The sequence below is a fragment of the Bufo gargarizans genome, chromosome 2 (assembly GCF_014858855.1).
Source record: "Bufo gargarizans isolate SCDJY-AF-19 chromosome 2, ASM1485885v1, whole genome shotgun sequence".
Taxonomy (NCBI): Eukaryota; Metazoa; Chordata; class Amphibia; order Anura; family Bufonidae; genus Bufo; species Bufo gargarizans.
In genome coordinates, this window is record NC_058081.1 from 53,212,258 (window position 1) to 53,227,475 (window position 15,218).

Consider the following 15,218-nt stretch of genomic DNA (forward strand, 5'->3'; position numbering starts at 1 on the left):
TGGGCTAGGTTCAAATCTTCATCTGGTAAATCCAATAGTCAGCTCCAGAAGAATTACCGTATCCGGCATATCCAGACACTGGAGGGCTTCTTGCATAAATACTGGCTTTCTGCTGGAGAAATACCGCTGCATGCTGCTGTATTTTTCCGCCAGAAAGCCGACATTTATGCCAGAAACCATCCGGATCCCATTATCGTAAATGATTGCCCGGCAGTGTCTGGATATGCCGGATACGGTAATTCTGCTGGAGCTGACTATTGGATTTACCAAACTGAGATGTGAAGGAAGCCATATCCTCTTCCATATTTCTTGATGGCACACTTTCAATAAGTTAGTAGGAAGCAGGGGACAGATGGCAGGACAATGTGAAACCCCCACCATTCTTGCACAACCCCTTTAAAATGACCGATCCAACAATACCATGAAGATCATCAGTCGCAATGGCTGATGGGTTGTTGCAGTTTTTACACAAACAGTGCCCCCTTTGTCTAGTGGCTGCGTCCAGTATTGAACCTCAGTCCTATTCAAGTTAATGGGATTGAGCTGCATTACCAGACGCAGCCTTATGAACAAGAGGGGCGCTGTTTTGAGAAGAAAGCTCTAATGGCTCAAAACCTTTGCAACATCTGTTCTTGGTGCTACTACCAATACTTCGGCCTCTCGCCAGGGGTTAACACCGTGTGGAGATACTCGTCATCTTTATACTGTGCAATGTACACTTTATTACCCTGAAATGACACTAGGCCCCACAACAAACTGTTGATAGGGCCCTCTCACATCACTACATGCCTAGGCATAGTCAATGTAGAATCAATATATACATGTACTCATGGACACTCATGTACTCATGCTGGGGGTTGTAGTTTCAGGGTATTATCAGGGGAGATATAGAAAAGGAAAACTGGCTTAGTTGTCCATAGCAACTAATCAGATTACACCTTTCATTTCTCAGAGCTCCTTTGGAAAATGAAAGGCTCAATCTGATTGGTTGCTATAGGTAACTAAGCCAGCGTCCCTATTGTACAGTGCATCATGGCGCTCGTTGTCATAGTAACATGAGACTTTCCTTCCCCAGTTCTCAGGCCTCTGTCAGGCAGTGGTGTAGGAGGTCGTCCCCAGCTTGATACATTCCATATCTGCTCCCGCGGCAGCTTGATATACACCATGTCCACTTCCTGGCATGCCTGAGCTAGGCCGCTGGTGCTCCATGTAATTGAAGCCTTGCAGGTGTTCTCTCCGGTATCTGCCCCTCACATCACGCGTGTGGAATGCCTGTCCCCAGCCGCCCATTTGTATCCTGATATACCCACATCTTTCCTACCACTGTTTTTCTTTCTTAAAGTGCTCTCTCTGCCCTGGAATAAGGATGTGCTTCATTTCTTCCCACTGCAAGGATCGGGACTGCTAGCAATCCTAAACCTGTCCCTGATATACTATGACTGTCTTGGCCTTAAAGGGAATGTCATCATCCTATGGACGATCTTGGCCTCATGTCGCTTTTTAATTAAATGCAAATTAATCCCTGGGTGCAACAAAGACGTTGCTATTGCACCTTGTTGCACCGCTCACCCTCTACATGCCCTGCCCCCATCTCTTTCACTGACAGAGCCAGGCTCCTACTTATCCATGCCCGGCCCCGCCATGTTTGGTGCCTGCACAGTACAGGGGTGAAGTTCGCCGGCTCCCCTTTCTCCCTGTACTGCGCATGTGCCAATCATTGTATATGTCTACACGCCTGGCCCTGTCAGTCAGAGAGTTGGGGGCGCGGCATGTAGAGAGCGAGCGGTGCAACGGCAATACCCTCGTTGCACCCAGGGGCTAATGTACATCTGATTAAAAAGCTGCTTTCCACAGAGCGGCATGGGGGCCAAAATGTCAGATTCAACAGGCGAGGGCTCATCGGGCATGTAAGAGTGGATTTGATGACAGATTTCCTTTAAAGGGGGTGTCCATTTTTATTTTATATTTTAATAAAGATTAAGTGCTTTGAGGACAAGAGCCAAACGTCATCTTTTGGAAAGCTATATATTTCAGTATTTCTCAGTTGACCTCGTTAAATTTTTTCCCATGTTTGAATCCTGTAATTCTCCCGTGGATAGTGACGTTATACACGTGTACTTTGTATGACGTCGCTATAGCACGTTATACGTGTATCATCCCTTTAAAGGGGTGTTCCCATCTTGGACAAATTTTAATGGCATGTGGCTAATGTCAGATAGGTGCGGGCCCCACCTCTAGGACCCGCTCCTATCTTCAGAACGGGCCCCCGAAGTGCACACATAGCGCACCGTTCATGCGCGGCCACCCTCTGTTCACCGCTATGGCGCAGACCCTTAGGTGTGAATGGACAGGTGGCTGCGCTTGCACGGTACTTGCGGCTATTTTTGGAACTCCTATAGCAATGGAGAGTATGCAGCGCATGCACGGTATACTCTCCATCAATTAATGGGACCGGTTCTCTAGATAGGAGCTGATCTCATAGGTGGGACCTGCACCTATATAACGTTCACGGCATATCCAGCAATAGGCCATCAATGTCACAGATGGAGAAAAAGGACCCTTCCCTTCTCCTGACTGGTCTGTTTTAGTCCCCATGTAATAACAATTCTAGAGCATCTATTCTTATGACCCTAGGTTGTGCCATTCCTCTATTATTCCTACTAGAAGTTGGAATGAATTACTAGCAGTTTGCCGTGCAGGTCCAGCTGGGTGTTACCAGTTGGGGGTGTGCCCCTGGACAGTCTGACACTGCAGGCAGCACTGATTGGACAGTACTAGTAGGAAGGATATCACATGTAGAAAATCTGCAGCTAAAACTTCATAAAACCACAGGTTTTCCTGTATCTACACGTACACAAATGGTGGTCACCCAGTCAGGGAGCAAAATGGTCGCTAGGCAACCAGAAATTAGAGGCCTGCTACACTATATGGAGCATAGAAAAGTTAGGAGTGGTATAAGTCATTCGGAGGGGTCCTTGTCATGGAGGAACATTCTTGCTCAGTTACATATGGGGGGGGGGGGGGGGGGGGATATTTGGCAGATCTATTGTCCAGCGCAGATGTTTAATTTTGTTTCTTAAGTAATAATCATCTTTTTATTGGGAAAATCATTTTCAGCTGCGTCTTCTCATCGCCTGACAGGAAGGAGCAGGTTTTCTTTCCTCTTCCAGTTGTAATATTTTATTTGTGGTTTCTAGTCCTTCTGCTGCCAAAATATGTCACCATATCAGGTCCTGGTCCTACAGCGTCCTTCTCCAGTCAGCCCGCGCTGAAAGGCGGAAATGGATGGCAGTGCCCGTCCGGTGCCATAATGAGGGCGCTCTTCAAGGCTCCTTCATGACACTTTCATGTGGATGGTGGCCCCCTTACACCAAGGGTGGATAGGTAATATACCCGACCAGGCCACTACCGCAACAATTTTGTTGGTAACTGTGGGGCATTTAAAGGCATCGCACCTGGGAACACCCACTCCTGGGCAGCACTCACATACGCCCGCCCGGTTCATTTTCAGCCCAGGGCAGCTCAAATTTCCCAGGGCTGGTGCCCCCTTCACTGTTTTTCACTTTACAATGCCGCTCCTGGCCACCCGGCTGCTCAGGAAACTTCAGTATACATCCCCATGCCTTGAGCTCCCCCTAGTGGTAGAGGCAGACAAGTGGTATATTATTTCCAAACTAAATTAACAAAGTGGCCCCTTCATTTTTAGGATCGATGGGGTCCTAGTAATGTACCATCACTTTAAAAGAATAGAATAGCCCCTTAGGTGGATCATTTCTGCTGCCAGTAGACAGAGCATTTATCATTGAGTTCAGTGAGAGCTGTATACATCCCTATGCCTTGAGCTCCCTCTAGTGGTAGGTGCAGACAGGCATTATATTATTTTTTAACTAAATGGTTTTGTGAAGGTAAATGCGACTAGGATTCTACATGACGATAACAGAGCTCTGTAAACTTTCCTGCCGCCTCCACATCTATTAACCCCTTCACCATCCTAAACCGCCTGAAATAAGTGTCAACCTTTAAATGACTGTATAGAAAGCTGGTAAAGTGAGCATGCAATAACAGGGGCCAGCATTTCCGATCATGGGAATAGCATAGTCCTGCCAGACAAAGTAATTGTCGGTATGTGCCGCTAATTAGAGTGAAGGAGAACATACAAACACTATACAAATAGTAGCCTGCCGGGAATCAGTCCCATGCAAGGAAGCAGCGCTAATCTCTGTGTTACAGGCCTGCACATGATGTCATATAGAAGAAGGAAACAATTAAGCGCGTTCCCTCAGTACTCGCTCTGTCCAATCGGTGACAGTGTCCACATGCTTACTGCTTTTTCTACTTTCCGCAGTTAGACCTTTGGATTGTCTTTTGGGACCCTGTCTGATAATAGAAATGTGCGGTGTCTGCTTATGGAGGGTTTTTATTGTAAATGTTATATTCTGAAGCTGAGATATCATTAGACTTCATACTACCCAACTAGACTGCCGAGGAACGGACGCTAAGTTACGTCTTCCCGGTGGGATATTAGAAAATCATTCGTAACCTCAATGGTGAAGATAAGTGACCAAGGTGGTGGTTTTAGGAGAGCAGGGGTTGCTATGGGTATATCAATTAGCAAAGGTACTTAAAGGGAGTTTCCACTTTTAAATATACGACATGCCTACCATTATAATATACAGCCAGGTCCATAAATATTGGGACATCAACACAATTCTAAAATTTTTGGCTCTATACACCACCACAATGGATTTGAAATGAAAATAACAAGATGTGCTTTACCTGCAGACTGTCAGCTTTAATTTGAGGGTATTTACATCCAAATCAGGGGAACGGTGTAGGAATTACAACAGTTTGCATCTGTGCCTCCCACTTGTTAAGGGACCAAAAGTAATGGGACAGAATAATAATCATAAATCAAACTTTCACTTTTTAATACTTGGTTGCAAATCCTTTGCAGTCAATTACAGCCTGAAGTCTGGAACACATAGACATCACCAGACGCTGGGTTTCATCCCTGGTGATGCTCTGCCAGGCCTCTACTGCAACTGTCTTCAGTTCCTGCTTGTTCTTGGGCCTTTTTCCTTCAGTTGTGTCTTCAGCAAGTGAAATGCAGCTCACTCATATTCAGGTCAGGTGATTGACTTGGCCATTGCATAACATTCCACTTCTTTCCCTTAACAAAACTCTTTGGTTGCTTTTGCAGTATGCTTTGGGTCATTGTCCATCTGCACTGTGAAGCACAGGCCAATGAGTTCTGAAGCATTTGGCTGAATATGAGCAGATAATATTGCCTGAAACACTTCAGAATTCATTCTGCTGCTTTTGTCAGTCACATCATCAATAAATACAAGAGAAGCAGTTCCATTGGCAGCCATACTTGCCCATGCTATGACACTACCTCCACCATCACTGATGAGGTGGTATGAGGTGGATCATGAGCAGTTCCTTTCCTTCTCCATACTCTTCTCTTCCCATCACTCTGGTACAAGTTGATCTTGGTCTCATCTGTCCATAGGATGTTGTTCCAGAGCTGTGAAGGCTGTTTTAGATGTCATTTGGCAAACTCTAATCTGGCCTTCCTGTTTCTGAGGCTCACCAATGGTTTCCATCTTGTGGTGAACCCTCTGTATTCACTCTGGTGAAGTCTTCTCTTGATTGTTGACTTTGACACACATACACCTACCTCCTGGAGAGTGTTCTTGATCTGGCCAATTGTTGTGAAGGGTGTTTTCTTCACCAGGGAAAGAATTTTTCGGTCATCCACCACAGTTGTTTTCCGTGGTCTTCCGGGTCTTTTGGTGTTGCTGAGCTCACCGATGCGTTCCTTCTTTTTAAGAATGTTCCAAACAGTTGTTTTGGCCACGCCTAATGTTTTTGCTATTCTCTTCAATATATTTGATAATGATCTTGTAGAAGGCTTGCATAGTAAAATATCAATTTTCGCAGATGACACTAAACTGTGTAAAGTAATTTACACTGATGAGGACAGTATACTGTATATATACTACAGAGGACAGTATACTGCTACAGAGGGATCTGGATAGATTGGAGGCTTGGGCAGATAAGTGGCAGATGAGGTTTAACACTGACAAATGTAGTTATGCACATGGGAAGGAATAATGCAAGTCACCCGTACATACTAAATGGTAAAACACTCGGTAACACTGACATGGAAAAGGATCTAGGAATTTTAATAAACAGCAAACTAAGCTGCAAAAACCAGTGTCAGGCAGCTGCTGCCAAGGCCAATAAGATAATGGGTTGCATCAAAAGGGGCATAGATGCCCGTGATGAGAACATAGTCCTGCCACTTTACAAATCAGTAGTCAGACCACACATGGAGTACTGTGTACAGTTCTGGGCTCCTGTGAACAAGGCAGACATAGCAGAGCTGGAGAGGGTCCAGAGGAGGGAAACTAAAGTAATAACTGGAATGGGGCAACTACAGTACCCTGAAAGATTATCAAAATAAGGGCTATTCACTTTAGAATAAAGACGACTGAGGGGAGATCGAATTACTATGTATAACTATATCAGGGGTCAGTACAGTGATCTCTCCCATCATCTATTTATCCCCAGGACTGTGACGAGGGGACATCCTCTGCGTCTGGAGGAAAGAAGGTTTGTACACAAACATAGAAGAGGATTCTTTACGGTAAGAGCAGTGAGACTATGGAGCTCTCTGCCTGAGGAGGTGGTGATGGTGAGTACAATAAAGGCATTCAAGAGGGGCCTGGATGTATTTCTGGAGCGTAATAATATTACAGGCTATAGCTACTAGAGAGGGGTCGCTGATCCAGGGAGTTATTCTGATTGGAGTCGGGAAGGAATTTTTTTTCCCCTTAAGTGGAGAAAATTGGCTTCTACCTCAGTTTTTTTTTGCCTTCCTCTGAATCAACTTGCAGGATGACAGGCCAAACTGGATGGACAAATGTCTTTTTTCGGCCTTATATACTATGTTACTATGTTACTCTGATGGGTTTGTTTTGTTTTTTCAGCCTAATGATGGCTTGCTTCACTGATAGTGACAGCTCTTTGGATCTCATCTTGAGAGTTGACAGCAACAGATTCCAAATGCAAATAGCAGACTGGAAATGACCTCTGGACCTTTTATCTGCTCATTGTAATTGGGATAATGAGGGAATAACACACACCTGGCCATGGAACAGCTGAGAAGCCAATTGTCCCATTACTTTTGGTCCCTTAACAAGTGGGAGGCACATCTGCAAACTGTTGTAATTCCTGCAGCGTTCACCTGATTTGGATGTAAATACCCTCAAATTAAGTCTGCAGGTAAAGCACATAACTGTGTGGTGTGTAGAGCCAAAAATTAGAATTGTGTCCATGTCCCAATATTTATGGACCTGACTGTAGTCTGTATATATATTTGAATACATGAATCTTGTAATATATCTGTCAGAAATGTATCTAGTCAAGACACTGTGCATGGCTGCGCTCGGAGAGTTACACTGCCGGCCAAGGAAGGCAGAAAACGGAGCCAATCAGGTGTCCAATCGCAAAGCTAGGTGGGGGATTTAGAGGGGTTGGTCCATGTCACACATTGGTGACATTTCGCTGGGATATACCACCAATGTCAGATCTATATCTCTAGAACTCTGGCCCCCAAAGTGAAGGAGATCACACCTTGCATGTGCAAAGTGCTCTCCATTCACCTCTATGAGAGTTCTGAGCGCGTCCCCCCATTCACCTCTATGGGAGTTCTGAGCGCGTCCCCCCATTCACCTCTATGGGAGTTCTGAGCGCGTCCCCCCATTCACCTCTATGAGAGTTCTGAGCGCGTCCCCCCATTCACCTCTATGGGAGTTCTGCCTCCTGCTGAGGAGAAGTGGAGGTTTCCATCTTCCTGCAGCAAGGGAGTGAAAAAAACAGTTAGAACCAGATCTAGTTTGCCCCCTGTATGGGGAAGACAGCAAGGACCAAGTCTCGGTCTGAGACTTGATAACATTCCCAGTCTGAGCCCTGCAGCTCAACTGGATGAAAAGAAAGCAGAAAGTTGCAGAAAACCTCCAGTTCCAGGAAGAAAGCATCCCCTGAGTAAAGTCCAGAGACCTAGGAGAAGCCATTCCTCCTCAGCTAGTCTGTCCCCACAAAGCAGAAGGTACAGTTCAAAGCAGAAGATTAATTCCTGCCACAGTTCCAGAGCTACCAAGCAGACGACTTATCCTGCAAGCTCCACATTAAAGCAGAAGCATTTATTCCTGCCAATGATTGCTAAAACCTGCTGGGACCAGAGACCAAAGCTGTATACTGCTTGGGTACAAGTTATCTTCAGTAAAGACAAGTCTGAACTTCACCTAAAGGTCTGGACTTCATTTCTGCTGCAAAATTCCTCTATTACTCCTACTATCACTACACTCAAATTTATTGCAAGTGAGCCAGGAGTCCAGCCGTACCCAGGTAGGAGACACCGTTGACACCATTATCACCACCCTATAGAGGCGATTACACCACTCTGGCATTCCTAACCTGGGACGTGTGTAATAACACCTTGAAAGGGCTCTGGGGTAGTACCCTGCGCACGCTGCAATTGGCGTCACAAACAAAATACAGACTATTAACCACCCATATCCTGGCCAACTGCATAAGTGGCGTCAGCGTACCCGTTCCTGGTCACTGCACTTGGATGGTAAGCCCTTGTTCACCTTGTTCTATCTGACATTGGTGGCATCTCCTAGCGGGATGCCACCAATGTGTGAGATGGGCCAACCCCTTTAAGAACTGAGAACTGAGTGATTACCATTGCCTGTGATTTTGTTGTTTCTTGGCTCCTGTGCTTTGTGCTACTCACTATTACTGCACCTGAACTCCTAGTAATTTGACTGTTGCTTGTCTTCTGGACTAACCCCTTGTCTGCTGATATTTGGTTTCTACTGGTTCTTCTGGTATTCTGACCGTGGCTGGTCTCTAAATTGACTCCTTGCCCACTGTTTTGGCATTATCTGTCTCTCCTGGTTTAGGCCCTGCTCATCTACTACGCTTTGCACCTCTGATTATTCTAGAAGGTCTGCTTTTACCAAGCTTGCACCAGTTTTCTGCTACCTTACTTCGCAGACATAACCTGGGTCCCTAGCAGCCAAGTCCATCCGGCATTGTGGCTGTCTGGTGAGGAACCTAGGGGTAGCCTTAGCTACCTACCAACTGGAGTGGCTGGCTGTGGTTTTAGATGGTGACCCTAGTATTATCTTATTAGGGAGAAGTATAATCTTACTCACCTTCCAGCAGCCTGTCGTCTACCTCTGTGTCCATCTGCAGAATCAGTTCAGAAACCTCCTCAGTTGTAAAAAAATAAAAATAAAAATCCATCTAGTGTAAAATAATAACTAAAAATTATGAAGAAGAAGGGAGGAGCGGGATGCAGCTGCAGTACGAACATACAGTGAATGAACATATTTAATTGGCCCAGAAATGATACATTTGGTCAAAAAGATTGTCCGCCAATCATCTTTAAATTGAATGTGCAAGCTTTATTTAACTTTTTGCTAGTATGGCCTACATAGTTACTCCTCATGGTGCAAACATAAAATCTACTGTTGCTACCTGGAAACTGTCAGCAAGCCTGTCTATAAGTGCATAATTGTGTATTGGCTGGGAATAGACCTATTAATGGGTTTTCCTATCTAAAATAAAGTGATTGCCTATTGTTAGGATATGCCATCACATTGTGATCAATGGGGGTCTGACTTCTAGGACCCCCACTAATGGTGAGAATAAAGGGGCCACAGCACTAATTAGTGTCGCTTCCCTTTCACTAATTTCCTCTAACAAATGACTAAAAATAAGAAAATGAGCCCCACAAGTTCACAGGAGCTAAGCTGCTGTGTGGAACTTCAGATCGTGCTGCGATTTCCTGCTCAGAGAGAGGGAGACAGAGCTGCATCGTTCAGTGTTTGGGTGCAGAGCTATTCACATGATTGTCTTGAAATGAAATGTAAAAATTGATAAAGCTGCATGAAGCTGGGAGTTTCCCAACCACATGGGGTAGCGGTGGATTTTTTTCCCCCAGCTCCTGAGTGGAGATGTACTTGACGGTAACCAGTAACCACATTATAACAGGACCTAGATATTTGGAGAAGCAGCGAGGATAAACAGAGTCATTTATATTTATTAACTTGTTTTAATATATGAGATATAAAAGTAATAATTCTGCATCAATCTACCTTTACCATAGACAGGCACAGAACACTTGATAACGTTTAATGTATTTTCGGATTGGACTGCTGTTTTTTCCGTTCAGTATCTATTTATTACCTGCAGATGGCAGTGTTGCAGAAGCTATTTATTAGGAGGCTTACTTTACATCCTTAGTACATATCGCTCATATTAGGCTGTGTCTACAACAAGTTTCAGATTCAGCACGTATGCCTTAAAAATCTCCCAATTTTTGCAACTTGAATCAGTAAAAAAAAGAGTATTGATGTATATACCTGACTGGCAGATGCTCCTTGGGCTCATAAGAACTGCTGTGCTCTGGAATTATTTCCTGGTGCATTATTCCTGAAAATAAAAAACAAGCATAGGTTATCATGTATGTTCCTGAGAAATCTAAGGATAGGCCATCAATGTATATTCCTGAGAAATCTAAGTATCATCCATCTTGAATATTCCTGAAACATCTAAGGATAGGCCATCAATGTATATTCCTGAAAAATCTAAGGATAGGCTATCAATGTATATTCCTGAAAAATCTAATGATAGGCCATCAATATATATTCCTGAAAAATCTAAGGATAGGTCATCGTGTATATTCCTGAAAAATCTAAGGATAGGTCATCGTGTATATTCCTGAAAAATCAAAGGATAGGCCATCAATGTGTATTCCTGAAAAATGTAATGATAGGCCATTATATGTGTATATTCTTAAAGAAGTCTAAAGATAGGCCATCGTGTATATTCCTGAAAAATCTAAGGATAGACCATCAATGTCCATTCCTGAAAAATGTAAGAATAGGCTATCAATGTATATTCCTGAAAAATCTAAGGATAGGCCATCAATGTATATTCCTAAAAAAATCTAAGGATAGGTCATCGTGTATATTCCTGGAAAATCTAAGGATAGGCTATCAATGTATATTCCTGAAAAATCTAAGGATAGGCCATCAATGTATATTCCTGAAAAATCTAAGGATAGGCTATCAATGTATATTCCTGAAACATCTAATGATAGGCCATCAATATATATTCCTGAAAAATCTAAGGATAGGTCATCATGTATATTCCTGAAAAATCTAAGGATAGGTCATCGTGTATATTCCTGAAAAATCAAAGGATAGGCCATCAATGTGTATTCCTGAAAAATGTAATGATAGGCCATTATATGTGTATATTCTTAAAGAAGTCTAAAGATAGGCCATCGTGTATATTCCTGAAAAATCTAAGGATAGACCATCAATGTCCATTCCTGAAAAATGTAAGAATAGGCTATCAATGTATATTCCTGAAAAATCTAAGGATAGGCCATCAATGTATATTCCTAAAAAAATCTAAGGATAGGTCATCGTGTATATTCCTGGAAAATCTAAGGATAGGCTATCAATGTATATTCCTGAAAAATCTAAGGATAGGCCATCAATGTATATTCCTAAAAAAATCTAAGGATAGGTCATCGTGTATATTCCTGGAAAATCTAAGGATAGGCTATCAATGTATATTCCTGAAAAATCTAAGGATAGGCCATCAATGTATATTCCTAAAAAAATCTAAGGATAGGTCATCGTGTATATTCCTGGAAAATCTAAGGATAGGCTATCAATGTATATTCCTGAAAAATCTAAGGATAGGCCATCAATGTATATTCCTGAAATAAGTCAGGATAGCGCATTGATAATGCAGTGACTAGATTACAGAAAATCTAAGGATAGGCCATCAATGTATCTTCATATAAGCCAATTTACACTGTATTCAGAATCCTGCCGACTCCCTCTTCCTCACTGCTTCCGTGGTGTTCCGTGCTTCCGTTCCATAAAAAGATAGAACTTGTTCTATCTTTTTGCGGAACGGACAGATTGCGGACCCCATTCAAGTGAATGGGTTTGCGGTCGGCAGCGCGGAGCCCTTACACCTAGTTCACACAGTCAGCGTTTGGTCAGTGATTTCCAAAGCCAGGAGTGGAGGCTACACAGAGATAAGATATAACGGAAAGATCTGCTCTTTTTCTGTGTTTTTGACCCAAAAAAAGGAGCACAATGTAGACCAGATGCATTAGAAGAGAGAGCCTCTGGTCATAGGAGCTTACAATCTATGGATGTAAAAAGCAGAAATATAACAATCTTTCCTTTGAGCCCATATTGTCATTTCTACTGATGGGAATCCAGTCTCTTCTGAAGAATCTACAGATCAAACTGGTGCAACCATCACCGGCATCAGGACTGGTAATCCCAGTTAGGACCAGGGGGTGGCGCTGAACCCTGAGAAGTGTTTATCACAGGCCAAAGACTGGTCAGGGCTGCAGACCCCAGCGCCTGATATTGGGGCGTCAGGTATCGGGTCCATCAGGGTATTATAGAGCACTGTATGGTGGTATTATAGATTACTGTATGGTGGTATCATAGAGCACTGTATGGTGGTATTATATATTACTGTATGGTGGTATTATAGATTACTGTATGGTGTTATTATAGAGCACTATATGGTGGTATTATAGAGCACTGTATGGTAGTATTATAGAGCACTGTATGGTGGTATTATAGATTACTGTATGGTGGTATCATAGAGCACTGTATGGTGGTATTATATATTACTGTATGGTGGTATTATAGATTACTGTATGGTGTTATTATAGAGCACTATATGGTGGTATTATAGAGCACTGTATGGTAGTATTATAGATTACTGTATGGTAGTATTATAGATTACTGTATGGTGGTATTATGGAGCACTGTATGGTGGTATTATGGAGCACTGTATGGTAGTATTATAAAGCACTGTATGGTGTTATTATAGAGCACTGTATGGTAGTATTATAGATTACTGTATGGTGGTATTATAGATAACTGTATGGTGGTATTATAGAGCACTGTATGGTGGTATTATAGAGCAATGTATTATGGTAATATGGAGCACTGTATGGTGGTATTATAGAGCACTGTATGGTGGTAATATGGAGCACTATATGGTGGTATTATAGAGCACTGTATGGTGGTATTATAGAGCACTGTATGGTGGTATTATGGAGTACTGTATGGTGGTATTATGGAGCACTGTATGGTGGTATTATGGAGCACTGTATGGTGGTATTATAGAGCACTGTATGGTGGTATTATAGAGCAATGTATTATGGTAATATGGAGCACTGTATGGTGGTATTATAAAGCACTGTATGGTGGTATTATGGAGCACTGTATGGTGGTATTATGGAGCACTGTATGGTGGTATTAGAGAGCACTGTATGGTGGTATTATGGAGCACTGTAGGGTGGTATTATGGAGCATTCTATGGTGGTATTATTGAGCACTGTATGGTGGTATTATAGAGCACTATATGGTGTTATTATGGAGCACTGTATGGCGGTATTATTGCGCACTGTATGGAGGTATTATGGAGCACTGTATGGCGGTATTCTGGAGCACTGTATGGTGGTAATATGGAGCACTGTATGGTGGTATTATAGAGCACTGTATGGTGGTATTATGGAGCACTATATGGTGGTATTATGGAGCACTGTATGGTGATATTATGGAGCACTGTATGGTGGTATTATAGAGCACTATATGGTGGTATTATGGAGCACTGTATAGGGGTATTATGGAGCACTGTATGGCGGTATTATGGAGCACTGTATGGCGGTATTCTGGAGCACTGTATGGTGGTAATATGGAGCACTGTATGGTGGTATTATAGATTACTGTATGGTAGTATTATAGATTACTGTATGGTGGTATTATAGATTACTGTATGGTGGTATTATGGAGCACTGTATGGTGGTATTATAAAGCACTATATGGTGTTATTATAGAGCACTGTATGGTGGTATTATGGAGCACTGTATGGTGGTATTATAGATTACTGTATGGTAGTATTATAAAGCACTGTATGGTGGTATTATAGATTACTGTATGGTGGTATTATGGAGCACTGTATGGTGGTAATATGGAGCACTGTATGGTGGTATTATGGAATACTGTCTGGTGGTATTATAGAGCACTGTATGGTGGTATTATGGAGCACTGTATGGCGGTATTATAGAGCACTGTATGGTGGTATTATGGAGCACTGTATGGCGGTATTATGGAGCACTGTATGGCAGTATTATAGAGCACTGTATGGTGGTATTATAGAGCACTGTATGGCGGTATTATAGAGCACTGTATGGTGGTATTATAGAGCACTGTATGGCGGTATTATAGAGCACTGTATGGTGGTATTATGGAGCATTATATGGTGGTATTATAGAGCACTGTATAGTGGTATTACGGAGCACTCTATGGTGGTATTATAGAGCACTGTATGGCGGTATTACGGAGCACTGTATGGTGGTATTACGGAGCACTGTATGGTGGTATCATGGAGCACTGTATGGCGGTATTATAGAGCACTGTATGGTGGTATTATAGAGCACTGTATGGCGATATTATGGAGCACTGTATGGTGGTATTATGGAGCATTATATGATGGTATTATAGAGCACTGTATGGCGGTATTACGGAGCACTGTATGGTGGTATTACGAAGCACTGTATGGTGGTATTATGGAGCATTATATGGTGGTATTAGAGAGCACTGTATGGCGGTATTATGGAGCACTGTATGGTGGTGTTATAGAGCACTATATGGTGGTATTATAGAGCACTGTATGGCGGTATTATTTAGCACTATATGGTGGTATTACAGAGCACTGTATGGTGTTGTTATGGAGCATCATATGGTGGTATTATTGAGCACTGTATGGCGGTATTATAGAGCACTGTATGGTGGTATTATAGATCACTGTATGGTGGTATTATGAAGCATTGTATGGTGGTGTTATTGAGCAGTGTATGGTGGTATTATGGAGCACTAAATGCTGGTATTATAGAGCACTATATGTTTGCATTAATCAGCACTTTATGGTGGTATTTTAGAGCACTATATGGTCGTATTATCACTGTAAGGTGGTATTATGGAGCACTGCATGATGGTATGATGGAGCTTTATATGGTGGTATTATAAAGCACTGTATAATGGTATTATGGAGCACTGTATGGCGATATTATGCAGCACTGTATG

The 15,218-nt window shown here is 42.8% G+C and overlaps 1 long non-coding RNA gene across 1 annotated transcript in view; it reads right to left on the reverse strand.

The window, feature by feature from the left end:
- Positions 1 to 15,218, reverse strand: part of LOC122927250 — a 67,019-nt gene that overhangs the window by 27,029 nt on the left and 24,772 nt on the right. Inside the window, exon 3 of the long non-coding RNA XR_006387774.1 lies at positions 10,443 to 10,512. This is a non-coding gene — a long non-coding RNA (uncharacterized LOC122927250). The remainder of the gene's footprint in view (positions 1 to 10,442; positions 10,513 to 15,218) is intronic.